Genomic DNA, 23,075 nt, shown 5'->3' with positions numbered 1-23,075 from the left:
CCACATCATGCCTGGCAGGGTATAATATAGAAAGTCCTGCTCATGGATCAGTTTATTTTTCAGCTGCAGCTGGCATGTGTATTTTTAGGAATCCAACCATAAAGTGGTATTCTTGTTCATTATTGTAATTACACAGTTTGGCTTTACTTAATGTACAGATGAGGCACACTGCAGGGGCACGATGTGCCCAACACCAAACCTTACAAATATGAAGTAGTTTTATATTAGTATATGCCTGGCAGGCTCTCTGATCAGGTTGATAGGAAGCTTTTGTTCAAATACAGTGCCTAAATGGGAGTAATGTATCATGAAGGTCAATTTTAATTCACTTTTCTTTCATCTGCATTGGAATAACTTATGCCAAACTTTTGTCTAGATATGGTACTCCAGTTATTGTACACCACTCCTCTACTGGAATAAAATTCTGACTTACTATTTTTTTAAAAGCCACTGGGCGGATTTTATCATATCCCCTGCAGCACTGGAAGATGCACTTAAAGGGCTTCTCCGGACTTAATTATTGATGACCTATCTTCAAGATTTCCTCAGGATAGGTCATCAATATCAGATCGGCAGTGGTCTGAACTAGTGTTGATCGAGCACCAAAGTGCTTGGGTCGAACACCTCGGGATGCTCGGGTGCTCTACTGAGCACCTGAGCACATTGGAAGCCAATGGGAGAACCCAAGCATTAAAGCAGGGACCCCCTGCTCTGAAGAGGGGAGGGTGTCTGGTTCATAGGAAATGGTCAGAAATTGATGGAAACAACAAATGGTTCGGGAACAGCATAGGGAGGATGTCTGGATGCATCTTGGACTCCCAGGTCGCTGCTGGGAACAATGTTGTCCTCAACCTGTATATCACATAATGAAGGGCCTCATTCACATGGTGGTACAATTGTTCAGGTAGTGGGACTCTTACACTCTTAAAGCCTATTCACTAAGTGAAAGGTCTTCCAAAAATTACAAGGAACCGGCACTCCAATACACCATTTATTACACAAAAAGGAGGGCATCATACACCCTTGAAAAATTATGACTGATGGCCTGCTGGTGCCCCTTAAAAACATTAGGAGCAAGGGCCTGCTGGTGACCCTCTAAAACAATACGGGCGAGTGCCTGCTCCTGGGGTGAGCATTGAAAAAATTATGGGCGAGTGCATGCTGCTGAGCTGACCATTGAAAAAATTATGGGCGAGGGCCTGCTGGTGAGCTGACCCTGTAAAACATTATATGCGAGGGCCTGCAGGTGAGCTGGTCATCTAAAAGATTGTAGGTGAGGGTCTGCTGGTGAGCTAACCCTCTAAAACATTACATGCAAGGGCCTGTAGGTGAGCTGGCCCTCTAAAAGATTGTGGGTGAGGGCCTGCTGGTGAGCTCACCATCTAAAACATTATATGTGAGGGCCAGCAGTTGAGCTGACCATCTATAACATTAGGAGCGAGAGCAGACTAATAAGCATGTTGATATGATGGAAGGATGAGAAAGGATAAGGAGGATGAGAAAAGGAAGATTGAACCATATACCCTTTTTTTTGTGGTGGAAGGGGTGCATGGGAATACAGTGTATTCAGTACATTATAAAAAAAAAAACACATTTAAAGTGCCTTTATGTTCTGCCGCTTTCCTCTGGTGGAGTAGAAAAGTCAGGGCAATCCAGGCTTTGTTCATTTTTATAAGAGTCAACCTGTCAGCATTTTCAGTTGATTGGCGGATGCACTTATCATTATGCCTCCAGCAGCACTAAATACTCGCTCTGACAAAATGCTGGTGGCAGGGCAGGCCAGCACCTCCAAGGCGTAGAGCGCCAGTTCATGCCAAGTGTCCTGCTTGGACACCCAGTAGTTGTAAGGCAATGAGGGATCATTGAGGACGCTGACACGGTCTTCTATTTACCCCTTCACCATCTTCCCAAATTTTTCCCTCCTTGTGACACTAGGCCGCGCATCAGGGTGAGGGTGCTGGTGTGGTGTCATGAAACTGTCCCAGGCTTTGGAGAGTGTTGCCCTGCCTCTATTGGAACTGCTGTGTCTTCCCCTCCCCTCCTTGGTTGCCAAGGAACTACGTATTCTGTCACCAGCGTTGTCAGCTGAAAATTATTGGAGCAATTTTTCCACAAGGACCTTCTGGTATTGCACCATTTTGCTCGTCCTCTCCACCAGAGGAATGAGAGATGAGAAGTTCTCTTTGTAGCGGGGGTCGAGAAGGGTGAACAACCAATAATCCGTGTTGCCCAAAATGCGTAAAACGCGTGGGTCACGTGAAAGGCAGCCTAACATAAAGTCAGCCATGTGTGCCAGAGTTCCAACAGGCAAGACTTCACTTTTGTCATCAGGAGGATCACTCTCAATATCTTCATCCTCTTCTGCCCATCCACACTGAAAAGATGGAATTAAACTTCCATGGGTATTAACCTCTGTAGCGGAGGCAACCGTCTCCTGCTCCTCCTCCTCCTCTTCATCGTCCAATTTGCACTGTGAAGATGAACTGAGGGTGGTCTGGCTATCACCCTGTGTAATGTCTTCCCCCATTTCCATCTCTTCCACATGCAAAGCGTCGTCCTTAATCGTGAGCAGCGAGCGTTTGAGTAGACACAGAAGTGGGATGGTTACGCTGATAATAGCGTTATCGCCGCTCACCATCTGTGTTGATTCCTCAAAGTTTCTTAAAACCTCACAGAGGTCAGACATCCATGCCCACTCCTCGCTTGTGAAGAGAAGAAGCTGACTGGAAATGCGACGACCATGTTGCAGCTGGTATTCCACTATTGTCCTCTGCTGCTCACAAAAGCCTTGCCAACATGTGGAACGTCGAGTTCCAGCACGTGCTCATGTCGCACAACAATCAGTGAGCTGGCAATTGTTAGCGCTGCTGCAGCGTTGACAGGCTGGCGAAAGCTGTCGATGACTTGCGGAAATGGGCACACACGTGGCGCACCTTTACCAGTATCTCAAGCAAATTTGGATAGGTTTTGAGAAATCGCTGAACCACTAAGTTGAAGACGTGGGCTAGGTATGGGATGTGTGATTGGTGCTACAAGAGGATAATTCTGAGGTGGAAGTAGAGGAGGAGGCGGAGGAGGAGAAGTGGGGCTTGGAGCCACTAACGTAGGTGGTGGCGGAAACCCTGATGGAATTAGGGCCCGCAATCCTTGCTGTCGGTAGCACCTGTGCCATCCCAGGGTACGCCTCACTCCCGGCCTCCACTACTTTCACCCAGTGTGCCATCAGGGAAATGTAGCGTCCCTGGCCGAAAGCACTTGTCCATGTGTCAGTGGTTAAGTGGACCTTCCCAGTAACTGTGTTGGTCAGGGCACGGAAGATGTTACAGGACACATGCTGGTGTAAGGCGGGCACAGTACACCGTGAAATATTGTGGCAGCTGGGGACTGCTTAAGGACGGACGCCCTCCGACATCAGACTGCAGAAGGCCTCAGTGTCCACAAGCCTAAATGGCAACATTTCCAGGGCCAGTAATTTGGAAAATTGCGCATTTAGTGCTATGGCCTGTGGGTGGGTAGCTGAGTATTTGCGCTTGCACTGAAATGCCTTGGGTAAGGACATTTGTATGCTGCGCTGGGACACGGAATTGGATGTGGTCACTGATGGTGCTTGCAAAGGTCCAGGTGCAGGGCGGGAGGTATCCGAGCCTGCGCCTTCGACAGGGGATTGGCCAGCACGTAACACAGAGGAAGAAGAGGCAGTGGTGTGACTCGCAGACACAGATTGTGGACCCAGACGTTCAGCCCACCTGTTATGGTGCTTTGATGTGATGTGGCGGATCATGCTGGTGGTGGTGAGGTTGCTAGTGTTCACATTCCTGCTCATTTTTGTATGGCACAGGTTGAAAATTACAATTCTTTTGTCGTCCGCACTTTCCTCAAAAAAGTGCCAGACCGTGACACACCTACCCCTTGGCAAGGGAGATTTCCGCAAGGGTGTGCTCTGGGGAACAGTTGCAGGCTTGTTTGGTGTGGCTCGCCTTCTCCCTTTTGCCACCCCATTGCCTCTTCCAGCCTGTTGCGGTGCTGCAGATCCCTCCCCCTCTGTACTGGTGTCCTAGCTCGGTTTGCTACCTTCCCAGGTTGGGTCAGTGACTTCATCATCCATGACCTCCTCTTCCACTTCCTCACTCTGCTCATCCTCCTGACTTGTTGACCTAACAACATCAGTTATTGACAACTGTGTCTCATCCTCATCATCAACCTCTTGAGACACTAATTGCCGTTGACTTATTGGCAACTGTGTGTCATAATCATCATCCACCTCATGAAACACTAATTGCCGTTCTCCACCATCATCTTCTTGTGACTGTGGATGCTCAAGAGTTTGGGAATCAGGGCACACGATCTCATGTCCCTCTTCAAGCGGGCTTGTTGAGAGGCCCAAGTGAAGGAATGGCGCTTAAAAGAGCTCCTAGGAATATCCGAGTGTGGGATCACTTGTTTGGCAAGACTCTCCATGGTGGGAGGAAGGAGGATCAGGGTGAGGATTGTGTTTACCAGACTCTTGGTTACTGAGACTGGACTTGGTGGAAGACAAGGTGGTGCTTAACCGACTGGAAGCATTATCTGCTGCAATCCAACCGACCACCCGGTCGCACTGGTCTGATTTTGAGAGCGTTGTCCTGCGCCACCCTGCAAACTGGGACATGAAGCTAGTTATTGTGGCTGATTGTTTTTCTTGTGCTCTGGCAGCGGGCACAGTTTACAGCCTCTGCATACACCATCAGCATCATGGCCACTTCCCTGTCCCTTACTGCTCGGCTTCTTCATATTAAATCTTATATATGCTTGAAAGTTTGTCACAAGTACAGTAGCGTAGGATTTGCACTCCAGGTAATGTCACTGTCCGCAACGGACACCGTCTATGGAAAAAGTACACTGGATGTCACTGATGTTTTTGGGATGCGCACACATTACACAGGAGATGTAGTGCAGATAATGTCGCTCTCTGCAGCGGCCTAACTATTGTACACTATTTAGCGCTGGATGCGCTAAAAATTGATATTGCTGCCGCACACATAGTCCTTAAAAGGAATTTTGGGTCTGTAAAGTTATAGGAATTTAGCGCAGGTTGAATATATATTGCTGCTGCCACACACAACAATAGTCATTGAAAGGACTTTTGGGTCTCTAACAAGTTTTTCAACGTAAAAAAAAATTTATTCACTCCCTACACTATCTTTCCCTTCTTCAGCACAGCTCTCCCTGACTAACATTGAGCCGAACACGTGTCATCGGATGCTATATATTACCCGATGACGCTTTCCAGCCAGCCAATCACTATAATGCCAGTAACCAACATGGCTATGGCATTACAGCGAAGGGCAGTACTTCCCAGCACGTTTATTGGCTGCGTAGCAGCCAACAAACGTGCGGGAAGGAGACTCGAGCATTGCGCTCGAGACATGCGGTATTCGCCCGAATTACGCCATGTGCCGAGCATCGAGATGCTTGAGCTGAACTGGTGTTCGGCCGAGCATGCTCGATCAAGACTAGTCTGTAACCCCGCCAATCAGCTGTATTAGAAGACGGATCTCATAGTGTGCATGTGTTGTTTCCCTTCTCTCTTTCTGCTCACTGCTGCTTTGCCATAGACATAGCAGCAGCAAAAGCAGCAGGAAGACTATGTGCTTGGTCTCCTTATACAGCTGATTGGTAGGGGGGCTGGGTATTATAGTAAGTGCCATATATTCTTACAAACACATTGGTCATCGGTAACCAAAAAGTGGCCAACCATTTTAAAGTCTTAGACTGGCAATTTAGATTAATGTTGACTGAACCTGACTATTTTAGTGGGCCTTGGCTTTCCATCATTGATAGATTTCAGGCTATAGAAGAATTGGGCTGTTGGATTTCACCATGTTAAGGTCTTTTGTTCTCAGGAATCTCCTCATTTACAATGTAAAGTAATTATCTTCATTGGTCTTTGGTCCATGCAAAGTCACATACATGTGTATCATTAGCAGGAGAAAATATCACACTCGGTCGTGGTGGGTATTATCATAACTGAGTCAACAGTTGTAATTAACAGCCACTTTCAAGCAGTAAACTGAATGTCCTCCTGCTCTGTTCCATACTAAATTGAATATTGTGTATAGCTAATAGTGATGAGTGGCAGGGGCAATATTCGAATTCGCGATATTTTGCTAATATTTGGTAGAATATTCATCATATATTCGCGAATTCGAGATTATTTTCTTGATCGTGAAAAATTGGCAATGTAATATTCGCCTAATGCGCGCAAAATATAGGCGTGGGTCACTATAGTTACATTTTTCAAGTTACTAGAAGTTTCCTGAGACTGGAGAAAATGGTTGGCACGGCAGAACATATAGAACAATAGTGATGGACGAACATCTGCCGGGACGGTTCGCGAACGCGATCGCGCAAACACGATCAAATGTTCGCAGCGGGTCCCATTCATTTTAATGGCAGGCGAACCTGAAAAACCTTCAGCTCATATTTGCAGCCAAGAAATAATTATTAGAAGTGCACAAATAGCCCCACAACATGGACAGTGACATACCAGATGTATTATTCGAATTTGCGATCTCCATAAAAAAAAAATTTCAATGCAAAATATCGGCAATTCAATTTTCGCGTACGCGCATGCGCAAATGCACTATACAGTACCGAAATGCACTATAAAGAAAGTATATTGGTATCTAACACCCCGCTTCAATCAGTTTTTTGGGGGGGCTACTGGTATATCACACCAGTAGAAATTATTTGTTCCAATAACGCTTGTCCCTCTATATACCTGCAGTATCGCAGCAGAATCCGCACACAACTGCCGCACAATACAAATGCTCTATAATATACTTTCTAACATAGAAAGTATATTATAACATTGTACAAGGAAGGCAATCCATTAGAATATACATAAAGATAAAGCGTAACCTTTAATAATGTTACTATGAGGGTCCATTCACACGTCCGTAAGTGTTTTGCGGATCCGCAAAACACGGACACCGGCAATGTGCATTCCGCAATTTGTGGACCGCACAACGCCGGCACTATAATGGAAAATGCCTAATTTTGCCTGCAATTGCGGACAAGAATAGGACATGTTCAATTTTTTTGCGGAAACGGAAGCACAGATGTGGAAGTGCAGATCCTCAAATGCGGATGTGGATACGCAAATGCAGATGTGGATCCGCAAATGCGGACAGCACATTCCGGCCCCATTGAAAATGAATGGGTCTGCACCCGTTCCGCAAAATTGTGGAACAGATGCGGACCCATTTTGCGGACGTGTGAATGGAAAAAATATCCCTCAAAATGAAAATATATTAAATTATTAAAGTTAAACAAAAAGCATAAATGTGGTAGGCAATAACAAGTGCTCGGCGGCATTAAATCAGGTGCTCGGCGGCACCAAATCAGAAACCATAAGTCCTACCACAATCCGGGGGGTTCCAGTGCACATCGATGAATCCAGGAGGGAAAGCAAAAAAACATCCATCCCTGGGCTAGATGATGATGTGGTATTGAAGGACAGGTTGTGCAAAGAACTGTCCCTGATATTGCCCTACAGGGGGGTGCTATTCTGGCCCTGATAGCCTAACCACATACCACCCGCCCTGATAAGAGCGACCCCGTCCGGAACCTTACCCTATATAAAAATGGCCCTAGTAAGCCCCTAGCCCCTAGGCCCCTGACTTCCAGGTGATCACTATATAGATCTATTTGTTTTTGACTCATTATAAAAGTATATTATCCACCTCCGGACCGCCTAACGCAGGATTGCGTTCCGGAGGTGGCAGCGCTGCGCAGAGTCACGCATATACGCGTCATCTCGCGAGACGCGAGATTTCGCTCAAAGCCGGCCCGCGCATGCGCATCGCGGGCCGGCAAAATTAAAAGAAGTATTTCGTCACCAGCCTGCCAGCAACGATCATTGGCTGGCAGGCTGGCGATTTTCAAAAAATCCAATCCAAAGTCATATAACAGATCATATTAGTAAATATGATCTGTTATATGGCTTCTCTGCTCCTCTGCTGGTCCTTTTCGTCGGTTGGATCCAGCACAGGAGCAGACTGAACTGTGAGTAGCACCAACACTACACCTTAGCCCCAGATCATCCACCTGCACCCCAATTAACCCTTTGATCACCCCTTTGATCGCCCCTGTCAATCACTAGTGAAAGGAAAAAAAGTGATCAGTGTAAACTGTCACTTTTTTTTTTTCACTGGTATTGGCTGTTAGGTTTTAGGGATAGTTTAGGCCCCTTGGTTAGGTAGTTAGCGTCAGTTAGCGCCCACCCCACCGCACCGCAGTCACTTTTATTCGCTGTTTAGCGTATCGCTAATCAGCATTTGTACTTTTATAGTATCTGTAAGTGATCAAAACTGATCACGGTCAGATCTATAATAGTATTAGTGTCACTTTAGTTCGCCCTCCACCCAAAACGCAGTGTTTGCCCGATCAGGCCTGATCGGTCGCCCACACGTGCGTTCACCCACGCCCGCCCCACCGCAGTGACAAAAAAAATTTATTTTTTGATCACTGCACATTCATTTTACACGCACTGCGGCGATAAAAAAATCAGTTTTGATATTTTTTATCAACCGCAGCGGCCTCCGGTACTTCGCTAGCCTCCCCTTTGTAAGACAGGTTTGCTTTTTTTCTTGGGTAGTCTCAGGGAATACCCCTAAATTTAGTAGTCCAAAATGTCAAACAGGGGGTATTCTTCTGAAGAGGCCTACAGGATTCTGACCCAGTCGGATGAGGAGTGGGAACCCTCATCTGACGAATCTAGCGGGTCAGAATATGAACCTGTGGAAAGCAGTGGCTCTCTGACCCAAAGTTCGGACGAGGAGGTGGAGGTCCCTGGCAGCACCAGGCGTACCCGGCCCCATGTCGCTAGACCACAGGTTACGCAGGATCCGCTTCAAGAGCAGCAGAGTGGGGCTGTCGCTGCCGGATCACGTGGTGAGGCATACACCAGCAGCGCAGCCCTTCCTGGACCTAGTACCAGCACTGCCGTACAACCTGGTGAAGTAGCGAGCACCAGAAGGGCAGTTGAAGCTGGTACGGTGGCACGTGCAATAGTTACCCCGTCGCAGCCACCGCACAGACAGGCCCGTAGAGCCCCTAGAGTCCCTGAGGTGCTGGCAAATCCTGATTGGCAGTCACCAACTTCAGCCGCACCAGTAGTTCCCCCTTTCACCGCCCAGTCTGGAGTTCGGGTTGAGACGGCTCAAATCGGTTCGGCCCTGGGATTTTTTGAGCTGCTCTTGACTGCGGAGCTCTTGGACTTAGTCGTGGCAGAGACCAACCAGTATGCCACACAATTTATAACCGCTAACCCGGGAAGCTATTATGCCCAGCCTTTCCGGTGGAAACCAGTCCAAGTTTCCGAACTTAAAATTTTTTTGGGCCTTCTCCTCAACATGGGCCTGACAAAAAAGCATGAATTGCGGTCATATTGGTCAACGCACCCAATTCATCACATGCCCATGTTCTCTGCTGCTATGTCCAGGACACGATTTGAGACCATCCTGCGTTTCCTGCACTTTAGCGACAACACCACCTCCCGTCCCAGAGGCCACACTGCTTTTGACCGGCTCCACAAAATTCGGCCCCTCATAGACCATTTCAACCTGAAATTTGCAGATTTGTATACCCCTGAGCAAAACATCTGCGTAGACGAGTCCCTAGTACATTTTACCGGGCGCCTTGGCTTCAAACAATACATCCCAAGCAAGCGTGCCCGGTATGGGGTCAAATTGTATAAGCTCTGTGAAAGGGCCACAGGCTATACCCACAAATTTCGGATCTATGAGGGAAAAGATCAGACCCTGGAGCCGGTCGGTTGCCCTGACTACCTGGGGAGCAGTGGGAAGACAGTCTGGGACTTGGTGTCACCCTTATTCGGCAAGGGGTACCATCTTTATGTGGACAATTTCTACACAAGTGTGGCCCTCTTTAGGCATTTGTTTCTAGAACGGATTTGCGCCTGTGGCACCGCGCGAACTAGTCGCGTGGGCTTCCCCCAACGGCTTGTAACCACCCGTCTTGCAAGGGGGCAGAGGGCTGCCTTGTGTAACGAAGAACTGCTCGCGGTGAAATGGAGAGACAAGCGTGACGTTTACATGCTCTCCTCCATTCACGCAGACACGACAATCCAAATTGAGCGAGCAACCCGTGTCATTGAAAAGCCCCTCTGTGTCCACAACTATAATGCGCTCATGGGAGGGGTGGACTTCAATGACCAGATGTTGTCTCCGTATTTAGTTTCCCGCAGAACCAGACGCTGGTATAAGAAGGTGTCTGTATATTTAATTCAATTGGCGCTCTACAATAGTTTTGTTCTCTACAGTAAGGCTGGGAGAACAGGATCCTTCCTCAAATTCCAGGAAGAGATCATCGAGAACCTCCTTTACCCAGGAGGTTCCGTGGCCCCATCCACCAGTGTAGTTAGCCGTCTACACGAGCGACATTTCCCCAGTGTCGTTTCTGGTACCTCAACCCAACCGTCACCCCGAAAAAGATGTCGTGTCTGTAGCAGGAGTGGAATAAGGCGTGACACCCGCTATTTCTGTCCTGACTGTGCTGACCACCCTGCCCTATGCTATGGAGAGTGTTTCCGGAAGTACCACACACAGGTACACCTAGCATAGGGATCACATCTCACCAGGACAGGCACACAGGGCTATTAGGGCCCATTCACTCACAGCTGCTGCAAACCTCTCCTTTCACCTGGGATAAAGTGCATAACGTACTTCGCCACATCTTTGGGCGATTTGCGCTTTGCACATTGTCCCATGGGGAAGGAGAGGTTTGTTCTATAAAGGTAAAAAAAACTAAACAAAAAAAAAAATACCGGTAAGTAAAAAAGTTAAACGTTCAGTTAAAAAAGTGTTCTGTTCAACAGTTAATAAAGTTATTGCTTTGCGGCCTGGTTTTTTCTTTTTTGTTTTGTTTTTTTTACCTTTCAGGTGGACCAACCAATCGACCAGCTGCAGCAGTGATGTGCATTCGGACAGAAGCATTGCGCTGCTGTCAGATTACACGCAAGTCGGTGTATGCGGCGCTGCAAGACGAGATTTCTCCTCTGCAGTAAAAGATACGTTTGCCGAGGCATATGAGCTGAGGAGGTGGCGGTGTTCATATACTTTGGCAAACACTTTGTATATATAAAAAAAAAAATCCCGGCAATGATTTATTCATCCACATCGATTGATGTGAATGGAGAAATCTGGTTTGCCAGGGCATACGAGCTGAAGTGGGTATGGATGTTGGGCGGAGCTCCTATGTCCTGGCAGACGCCTTTCTCCTCCTTTTTCTTTTTTTGGCAGAGATTTTTTCATCCACATTGATCGATGCGAATGAAGAAATCTGTGCCGTTCATTTTTTTCTTTCAGCCCAGAGGCTGAACGGAAAAAAAAAATCTCATTACCCGTATGCTCAATATAAGGAGAATAGCAGAAACTCCTAATGCTGGGCATACATGTAATGATTGCGGAGACCCTCAAATGCCAGGGCAGTACAAACACCCCACAAATAACACCATTTTGGAAAGAAGACACCCCAAGGTATTCGCTGAGGGGCTTATTGAGTCCATGAAAGATTGAAATTTTTGTCCCAAGTTAGCGGAAAGGGAGACTTTGTGAGAAAAAAATCAAAAAAATCAATTTCCGCTAACTTGTGCCAAAATTTTTTTTTTTCAATGAACTCGCCATGCCCCTCATTGAATACCTTGGGGTGTCTTCTTTCCAAAATGGGGTCACATGTGGGGTATTTATACTGCCCTGGCATTTTAGGGGCCCCAAAGCGTGAGAAGAAGTCTGGTATCCAAATGTCTAAAAATGCCCTCCTAAAAGGAATTTGGGCACCTTTGCCCACCTAGGCTGCAAAAAAGTGTCACACATGTGGTATCTCCGTATTCAGCAGAAGTTGGGGAATATGTTTTGGGGTGTCATTTTACATATACCCATGCTGGGTGAGATAAATATCTTGGTCAAATGCCAACTTAGTATAAAAAAAATGGGAAAAGTTGTCTTTTGCCAAGATATTTCTCTCACCCAGCATGGGTATATGTAAAATGACACCCCAAAACACATTCCCCACCTTCTCCTGAGTACGGAGATACCAGATGTGTGACACTTTTTTGCAGCCTAGGTGGGCAAAGGGGCCCACATTCCAAAGAGCACCTTTCGGATTTCACAGGTCATTTACTTACTTACCAGACATTAGGGCCCCTGGAAAATGCCAGGGCAGTATAACTACCCCACAAGTGACCCCATTTTGGAAAGAAGACACCCCAAGGTATTCCGTGAGGGGCATGGCGAGTTCCTCAAATTTTTTATTTTTTGTCACAAGTTAGTGGAAAATTATGATTTTTTTTTTTTTTTTTTTCATACAAAGTCTCATATTCCACTAACTTGTGACAAAAAATAAAAATTTCCATGAACTCACTATGCCCATCAGCGAATACCTTGGGGTCTCTTCTTTCCAAAATGGGGTCACTTGTGGGGTAGTTATACTGCCCTGGCATTCTAGGGGCCCAAATGTGTGGTAAGGAGTTTGAAATCAAATTCAGTAAAAAATGACCTGTGAAATCCGAAAGGTGCTCTTTGGAATATGGGCCCCTTTGCCCACCTAGGCTGCAAAAAAGTGTCACACATCTGGTATCTCCGTACTCAGGAGAAGGTGGGGAATGTGTTTTGGGGTGTCATTTTACATATACCCATGCTGGGTGAGAGAAATATCTTGGCAAAAGACAACTTTTCCAATTTTTTTATACAAAGTTGGAATTTGACCAAGATATTTCTCTCACCCAGCATGGGTATATGTAAAAAGACACCCCAAAACACATTCCTCAACTTCTCCTGAGTACGGGGATACCAGATGTGTGACACTTTTTTGCAGCCTAGGTGGGCAAAGGGGCCCACATTCCAAAGAGCACCTTTCGGATTTCACAGGTCATTTTTTACTGAATTTGATTTCAAACTCCTTACCACACATTTGGGCCCCTAGAATGCCAGGGCAGTATAACTACCCCACAAGTGACCCCATTTTGGAAAGAAGAGACCCCAAGGTATTCGCTGATGGGCATAGTGAGTTCATGGAAGTTTTTATTTTTTGTCACAAGTTAGTGGAATATGAGACTTTGTATGAAAAAAAAACCAAAAAAAAAACATCATTTTCCACTAACTTGTGACAAAAAATAAAAAATTCTAGGAACTCGCCATGCCCCTCACGGAATACCTTGGGGTGTCTTCTTTCCAAAATGGGGTCACTTGTGGGGTAGTTATACTGCCCTGGCATTCTAGGGGCCCAAATGTGTGGTAAGGAGTTTGAAATCAAATTCTGTAAAAAATGACCTGTGAAATCCGAAAGGTGCTCTTTGGAATATGGGCCCCTTTGCCCACCTAGGCTGCAAAAAAGTGTCACACATCTGGTATCTCCGTACTCAGGAGAAGGTGGGGAATGTGTTTTGGGGTGTCATTTTATATATACCCATACTGGGTGAGAGAAATATCTTGGCAAAAGACAACTTTTCCCATTTTTTTATACAAAGTTGGCATTTGACCAAGATATTTATCTCACCCAGCATGGGTATATGTAAAAAGACACCCCAAAACACATTCCTCAACTTCTCCTGAGTACGGGGATACCAGATGTGTGACACTTTTTTGCAGCCTAGGTGGGCAAAGGGGCCCACATTCCAAAGAGCACCTTTCGGATTTCACAGGTCAATTTTTACTGAATTTGATTTCAAACTCCTTACCACACATTTGGGCCCCTAGAATGCCAGGGCAGTATAACTACCCCACAAGTGACCCCATTTTGGAAAGAAGAGACCCCAAGGTATTCGCTGATGGGCATAGTGAGTTCATGGAAGTTTTTATTTTTTGTCACAAGTTAGTGGAAGATGAGACTTTGTATGAAAAAAAAAAATAAAATCATCATTTTCCACTAACTTGTGACAAAAAATAAAAAATTCTAGGAACTCGCCATGCCCCTCACGGAATACCTTGGGGTGTCTTCTTTCCAAAATGGGGTCACTTGTGGGGTAGTTATACTGCCCTGGCATTCTAGGGGCCCAAATGTGTGGTAAGGAGTTTGAAATCAAATTCTGTAAAAAATGACCTGTGAAATCCGAAAGGTGCTCTTTGGAATATGGGCCCCTTTGCCCACCTAGGCTGCAAAAAAGTGTCACACATCTGGTATCTCCGTACTCAGGAGAAGGTGGGGAATGTGTTTTGGGGTGTCATTTTATATATACCCATACTGGGTGAGAGAAATATCTTGGCAAAAGACAACTTTTCCCATTTTTTTATACAAAGTTGGCATTTGACCAAGATATTTCTCTCACCCAGCATGGGTATATGTAAAAAGACACCCCAAAACACATTCCTCAACTTCTCCTGAGTACGGGGATACCAGATGTGTGACACTTTTTTGCAGCCTAGGTGGGCAAAGGGGCCCACATTCCAAAGAGCACCTTTCGGATTTCACAGGTCATTTTTTACTGAATTTGATTTCAAACTCCTTACCACACATTTGGGCCCCTAGAATGCCAGGGCAGTATAACTACCCCACAAGTGACCCCATTTTAGAAAGAAGAGACCCCAAGGTATTCGCTGATGGGCATAGTGAGTTCATGGAAGTTTTTATTTTTTGTCACAAGTTAGTGGAATATGAGACTTTGTAAGAAAAAAAAAAAAAATCATCATTTTCCGCTAACTTGTGACAAAAAATAAAAAGTTCTATGAACTCACTATGCCCATCAGCGAATACCTTAGGGTGTGTACTTTCCGAAATGGGGTCATTTGTGGGGTGTTTGTACTGTCTGGGCATTGTAGAACCTCAGGAAACATGACAGGTGCTCAGAAAGTCAGAGCTGCTTCAAAAAGCGGAAATTCACATTTTTGTACCATAGTTTGTAAACGCTATAACTTTTACCCAAACCATTTTTTTTTTACCCAAACATTTTTTTTTTATCAAAGACATGTAGAACAATAAATTTAGAGCAAAATTTATATATGGATGTAGTTTTTTTTGCAAAATTTGACAACTGAAAGTGAAAAATGTCATTTTTTTGCAAAAAAAATCGTTAAATTTCGATTAATAACAAAAAAAGTAAAAATGTCAGCAGCAAAGAAATACCACCAAATGAAAGCTCTATTAGTGAGAAGAAAAGGAGGTAAAATTCATTTGGGTGGTAAGTTGCATGACCGAGCAATAAATGGTGAAAGTAGTGTAGGTCAGAAGTGTAAAAAGTGGCCTGGTCTTTCAGGGTGTTTAAGCACTGGGGGCTGAAGTGGTTATAAGTATATTGCACCCCTCTGTGTATCACACATATTGATAGCACACCTATACTAGTGCTTAAAAAGACTTTTGTGGCCCTATTAGCTAGCGTTTGGTGTCCCTAACAGCCTGTACCTGCTCCACACAGCAACCTCTCCCTACACTTGCAAAACACTGAATGTAAAATGGTGACCAGATCAGGTTTATTTATAAAGTAGGGGGTATGTCCATGTGCTGAAATGTCTCAATTGGCTGTCCTGTACCACCTGATGAATGTGTCATGGGTCAAAGTTTTTCACAATGTAAAAGAATATGGCAGGCGCGAATTTCTCCATATGTTCGCATGTTCCGCGAATCGCGAACACGCAAAGTTCGCCGCGAAACGACCGCAAGGCCATCTCTGTAGAACAATAGCTTGATATGCAGATAGAGTGCTCCAATATATTCGTGATTGCAAAATCGGCACTAATGATGCGAATATTTTGGCGCAATACGTACAACTTCACATTTTAACAGGTCTGACTACTTATTAGTGATTGGTGCACTAAGTATGTAGCATGTATGTATGGAGAGCAGAACCTATCAGCTACACTATATCACTATCTAACCTACACTGACTATCTCCCACTGACTATCTGTATTATATATATAACTAACTAACTAACTAACTGTCTGTCTCAGAGAACTACTAACCCCAGGCTGTGTGGAGGATGTCAGCCGGGGGTATAAGTTTCCTCCATACGAACATCTCAATTTGTGTTGCCAGCGGTTGTTGTTTTTGGTGTTAAGACGGAGACTATTTCTTTCTTTCTAGACAGTGGAGCAGGGGTAAATTTGATAGATGCCCATTTTGCCCGCACTATGGGTTTGTCTCTCTGTACGCTACAGAGACCTATTCCCATATTCGCTATTGATTCTGCTCCTCTGTCTCAGAGAAACCTCACTCACATTGTCCATAACTTACACCTTCGGGTAGGGGACCACCATAATGAGTGTCTATCATGTTATGTTCTGGAGGGCCTTCCCACTCCTGTGGTATTGGGTCTTCCCTGGTTGGTAGCGCACAATCCAGTGGTGGATTGGCAGGCCAGGGAGATATTGGAGTGAAGTGAGCATTACAGAGAAAATTGCTTAAATAGCAATTGCTTAGTCGCCTCCATAGCTACTCTACCTACATTTGTTTCGGACTTTGAGGACGTGTTTTCTGAAAAGGGTTGTCAGAAGTTACCACCTCACCGTCCTTATGATTGCCCGGTTAACCTGATTCCCGGGGCAAAATTACCCAAGACCAGGTTATATAATCTTTCGGGTCCCGAGAGACAAGCCATGAAAGATTATATCTCCGAGAGTCTGGCTAAGGGACACATCAGACCCTCTTCATCACCCGTGGCTGCAGGGTTTTTCTTTGTTAAAAAGAAAGATGGGGGCCTGTGTCCTTGCCTAGATTTCCGCAAACTAAACCGGATAACCATCCGAGACCCATACCCTCTTCCTCTCATTCCTGACCTGTTTAATCAGATTGCGGGTGCTAGGTGGTTCTCCAAACTTGATCTTAGGGGGCCTACAATCTGATTCGTATCAAGGAAGGGGATGAGTGGAAGACAGCTTTTAACACCCCTGGGGGGCATTATGAAAATCTAGTCACGCCTTTGGGTCTGACCAATGCTCCTGCTGTCTTCCAACATTTCGTTAATGACATTTTTTGTCATGATATTTTAATTTATTCGTCTGCTCTGAAAACACATGAGGTACATGTCAGACAGGTACTGCAGGTCCTAAGGACTAATAAATTATATGCGAAAATTGAAAAGTGTGTCTTCGCCGTTCAGGAAATACAGTTCGTGGGATATCTATTATCTGCTTCAGGTTTCCGTATGGATCCTAGGAAGGTCCAGGCAATTTTAGATTGGGATCTTCCTGAGAACCTTAAAGCACTGCAACAGTTTTTGGGCTTCGCAAATTTCTATAGAAAGTTATAAAAAATTATTCGGTGATTGTCAAACCCCTTACTGACATGACTAGGAAGGGGACAGATTTTTCTAAATGGTCTGACGCCGCTAAAATTGCATTTTCCTCTCTAAAAGAGAGGTTTACCTCGGCACCTGTACTAATCCAACCGGATGTCTCCCAGCCTTTTATTGTTGAAGTAGATGCGTCAGAGGCTGGAGTGGGGGCTGTACTGTCTCAGGGTCCGTCTCCTGGCAAATGGCATCCTTGCGCTTTCTTTTCTAAAAAACTATCTGCAGCAGAGAAGAACTATGATATTGGCAATAGGGAACTATTAGCTATTAAACTAGCGTTTGAAGAATGGCGTCACTTTTTAGAGGGGGCAATCCACCCCGTCACGGTGATTACGGACCACAAAAACCTTCTGTACCTCGAATCAGCTAAGTGTCTCACCCCTAGACAAGCTAGGTGGTCGCTATTTTTTACCAGGTTTAACTTTTTCATCACCTATCGTCCTGGGGCAAAAAATACCAAGGCAGATGCATTATCTTGTAGTTTCCCTGGAGGGGGTAATGTGGGTGATCCGGTACCCATTTTACAAAGAGGAGTGGTTGTCTCGGCTGTACACTCTGTTCTGGAGGGGAAGGTGTTAGAGGCCCAGGGGGACGCCCCGGTCTCTTGCCCCTCAGAGAAATTGTTTGTACCGTTAAACCTGCGTCTCAAATTATTAAAGGAACATCATAATTCGGCACTTGCTGGGCACCCGGGTAGTAGAGCAACCTTGGAGCTATTGTCTCGTCATTTTTGGTGGCCAAGGTTGCGTCAGGATGTAATGGATTTTGTGTCTACTTGTTCTACTTGTGCACGTGCGAAAGTCTCTCATACACGTCCCGCAGGGTCTTTATTGCCGCTTGTCATTCCCAATAGGCCATGGACACATCTGTCAATGGATTTCTTCACTGACTTACCTTTGTCTGCGGGTAAAACAGTTATCTTGGTAGTAGTAGACAGGTTTAGCAAAATGGTACACTTTATTGCGATACCCGCACTACCTAATGCTAAGACTCTTGCTCAGGTATTCATCAGTGAAATCGTGAAGCTTCACGGGGTCCCTTCCGATGTTGTTTCGGATCGGGGAACCCAGTTTATTTCTAAGTTTTGGAAAGCTTTTTGTTCCCGTTTGGGGGTACACTTGTCCTTTTCCTCAGCTTTCCATCCTCAGTCGAATGGACAGACTGAGCGTACCAACCAAAACCTTGAGACATATCTAAGGTGTTTTGTGTCTGAAAACCAAGAGGTGTGGTCATCATATTTACCGTTAGCCGAGTTTGCTATAAATAATCGCCGTCAGGAATCCACTGGCAAGTCACCATTTCTTGGTGCATATGGTTTTCATCCACAATTCTGTACTTTCAAAGAGGGGGGGTCTTCTGGGGTTCCCGAAGAGGAACGGTTTTCGTCATCTCTTTCATCTGTATGGCAGAAGGTGCAAGCTAACTTGAAAAATATGGGAGGTAAATATAAATGCATGGCTGATAAGAAACGGTCGCCAGGTCCGGACCTAGGAGTGAATGACTATGTGTGGTTATCTACTAGGAATATTAAGTTAAAGGTTCCCTCTTGGAAACTGGGTCCTAGGTTCATTGGTCCTTACAAAATAGTAGCCATCATTAACCCCGTGGCTTTTTGCCTGGAGCTACCTCAAACTTTTAAAATCCATAACATCTTCCATAAGTCGTTACTCAAAAAGTATGTTCCACCTCTAAAACCGTCACCGCTGCCACCCCCTCCTGTTGTTGTTGATGGTAATCTAGAGTTTCAAATATCCAAAATTGTTGATTCTCGTCGGGTCCGCCGCTCTCTTCAATATCTGGTGCATTGGAGGGGTTATGGTCCCGAGGAAAGAATGTGGATCCCAGCGTCTGAGGTAAACGCCGACAGGTTAGTTCAGGCTTTTCATGCCTCTCATCCTGAGAGACCTAGTCCTGAGTGTCCGGAGGCCCCTCGTGGAAAGGGGGGTACTGTCACGAGGGTGTCAAGAGCCCCGTCTGACTCCGTTATACCCGGGGTCAGGAAGTCGCAGCGGGTGGCTGCGCGCTCTATGTCTAAAGATAGTGCTGTTTCTTAATGGTAGCTTTCTGGGTTTGCCTTGCAATCCTTTTTGGCTCACTCAGGGATCCGTAGCTTCTCCTCCTCAGCTGTTTCTTGTCCAGCAATCCCAACCTCCTTATATTCCCCTCTCCCACTTCTCTGGTTGCCAGATATAGAGCTTCCTGCCTGGACTTCTATACTGACCCACTGGAGCTGTGTAGCTGTGATTCCTGGTTGTTGTTCCAGAGCGTTACCCTCCGGATCCCTGTTGGGCTTTTGTTGTCCGCTGTTGTCGCCCACCTGGAATTATATGTTTGTCTGTATTGTCTGTCCTCTCCTTGGTGTTTCCCTTTAGTGTTAGTGGTGCGGACTAGTGTTCCCACCGCCCTATTCACTACGTAGGGCTCATCTCAGGGAAAGCCAGGGTTTAGGCACGTGATCGGCGTACGGGTGAGAAACCCGTCTAGGGACGTCAGGGCAGTCAGGTGCCAGCCTCAAGGTGAGTTAGGGGTCACTACCTTTCCCTCTCCCTTGGACAGGGCCTTCCTATTTCCCTCCCTTTGCGTCACGTATGTGATCGGCACGCCGGTCATGACACTAACTAACTAATGTAATGACACGGGAAAGCAGAGAGCACAGCAATAACACTGCTGTCTTTCTCATATCTGCAAAATACTGCATACAAGGGCTGCTGGGGAGGTTCTTATATAGTAAAGGGTAGGCAGCTTTCCTATTGGTTGCAAGGGATGTTGCTAAGCTCAGACAAAGACATTGCAGCCTTCTCATTGGATACAAGCAAGAAGGGAGGTTACTGATGAAAAAAAATCTAGAATATTCGAAATTACGAATATATATCACTATATTCTAAATATTTGCGAATTCTCGAAGTGCCGATATTCGCAATTAATATTTGCGATTCGAATATTTGCACCCAACACTAATAGCCAACAAGTAAATAAACTTATAAACTGCACAGAGCACTCAAATGTTAAATCTAGATCAGAAGCTTGAAGTTATATGTACCAAGAGGCACAAAACAACAGTAAAGACAAAAAGGGTTAGTGCTTAACTCTCTGAACCAAAGTACTGTACATGTATAATTTTTTACAGGTTGCACTTAAACTACCTTCACCAAACCACACTTTACTTAGAAACTCACTTAAAGAATCTTACATTAATGTGTTAAAAAGACGACATAGATAAAAAATTACAATGAAAAATTGTTTCGTTTATGGGTTTATTTTCTCAACTCTAATTTCATACAAACTGAAGATACAAAAATAATCCCACATTCAATAAATGAAACTTTTTTTTAAACAGATTGTGCTTTCCATTAAGCCCAACAGGCCATCATTTGTATAGCAGTAGACATCTGAGTACTTGCAAATATTTGTTCAGAATCTGCAAATTGTAACTCTGTCAAAGTATTTTACTAGTCTGTATACGTTTGCAAAAAGTTTTTTTTTCGAGAACAGCTTGTTTTACTGAAAGAATAAACACATAACTCACCCAATAAAATAACACGAGTCAAACTAAGCAAGTATCAGAAACATATGTGTGTATGGCAAATTCTCCAAGGACATGTATAAATTCTTAGCCACAATACATGTAGATGAGTTAAGAGTTTCTTCACTTCGGTATCATGTTAATGCACAAAACAAGTTATAAAATTAACCAAAACCTTATCTTTTAATAAATATCAATATTCAACTACAATGTAAGACACAGACTAAATAGTCCTTATCAATGTATTGAACTGTACAAAAGTCTGTTTCAAAATTTTATGGACAGGTACACTCCAAATTAGGCAGACTACAAACCAGACACAACTATGAACTATGTTTACTTCGGGGTATAATAGTATATACTGTATAGCCCAGACCTGTATCGGCATTCCTCATAGCCTCCTATAACTGTCCTATCTTTGGGTCCTGTGAGCAGTGTATGCCATAACCAATTGACACTGCATTAGTAAGATGGGAAGGTGAAATATGTACTGTTGGAGTGTTGTTAAGCAATAGCCTACAGAGGCTCTGTGTAACAGTACAGCCTGGATCGCAGCGGCTCCCTGTGACTCCGCCCACTTACCTCCGGGCCTTAAATAGAAGACAGGTGCTAAGCAGGGTGTTCCACTAATGGAGTGCGCACCCTGCTAGCTCCATTGCATCTGAGGACTCTGTCCACATATCCAGACCTGGATCCCTAACAACATTGTGAAGGACTGCCTACCTTCTTGCCACTGGCTTCCCCACTGCTGGCTTCTTAGCCAGGACCAACTAACCGCAAGTATATGCCTGTTACCTGCTCTGATTAAGGTCCTGGAACTCAGAGTGGGGTGTTTCCTGCTGGTGTGAGGCGATATTCCCAAACCAACTCTGAACTCAGGACATGCTATACAAACTCTGAACCTGCTGCATATTATATACTAAACTGAGGACATGCTATACTAACTCTGAACCTGCTGCATATTATATACTAAACTGAGGACATGCTATACTAACTCTGAACCTGCTGCATATTATATACTAAACTGAGGACATGCTATACTAACTCTGAACCTGCTGCATATTATATACTAAACTGAGGACATGCTATACTAACTCTGAACCTGCTGCATATTATATACTAAACTGAGGACATGCTATACTAACTCTGAACGTGCTGCATATTATATACTAAACTGAGGACATGCTATACTAACTCTGAACCTGCTGCATATTATATACTAAACTGAGGACATGCTATACTAACTCTGAACCTACTGCATATTATATACTAAACTGAGGACATGCTATACTAACTCTGAACCTGCTGCATATTATATACTAAACTGAGGACATGCTATACTAACTCTGAACCTGCTGCATATTATATACTAAACTGAGGACATGCTATACTAACTCTGAACCTGCTGCATATTATATACTAAACTGAGGACATGCTATACTAACTCTGAACCTGCTGCATATTATATACTAAACTGAGGACATGCTATACTAACTCTGAACCTGCTGCATATTATATACTAAACTGAGGACATGCTATACTAACTCTGAACCTGCTGCATATTATATACTAAACTGAGGACATGCTATACTAACTCTGAACCTGCTGCATATTATATACTAAACTGAGGACATGCTATACTAACTCTGAACCTACTGCATACTACATACTAAACTGAGGACATGCTATATACTAACCCTGAACCTATGGCATACTATATACTAAACTGAGGGCATACTATATACTAACTCTGAACTGTGCACAAGCTTATACTAACTTGTGACTCCTGTAATACTGGGGGACCTTCCTTTCCAGCAGTAACTAATTAGATGGATAGCGGTAAATGATTTTGTTACCCCAAACTCTCCGCCCAAGACTGAGAGAGACGCCTGGGGTACATACTGAGTAACCGCGAATCCCACAGCCAAAAACAAGGGCGGTGGGATAATAGTGGATGTCCATTGCCTCAGCAGTTGAGATCCTAACTGATCAACTAGGTGCATTACACTCTGTCAAGCAATACCTTATTAATCTAGCCTTTTGGGTTTTTGGGGGACTGATGTCATTTCAGGTTATCATCAGTTAACTAAATATGACTGAATGTCGGTAATAAATGAACTTGTTCATTGGATTGAAATATGTGCTGTGACCCAACACTGCTAAAGGGGTAATGCTGTTATATTCAGGTATGCTAGTTTACGGTTATGCTAACTGATATTTTTGTACTAATTCATTCAGCAAGGTTTTATATAGGAGAAAACAGTTAATCT

The sequence above is a fragment of the Bufo bufo genome, chromosome 2 (genome assembly GCF_905171765.1).
Source record: "Bufo bufo chromosome 2, aBufBuf1.1, whole genome shotgun sequence".
Lineage (NCBI taxonomy): Eukaryota > Metazoa > Chordata > Amphibia > Anura > Bufonidae > Bufo > Bufo bufo.
This window is presented reverse-complemented; position numbering follows the sequence as displayed.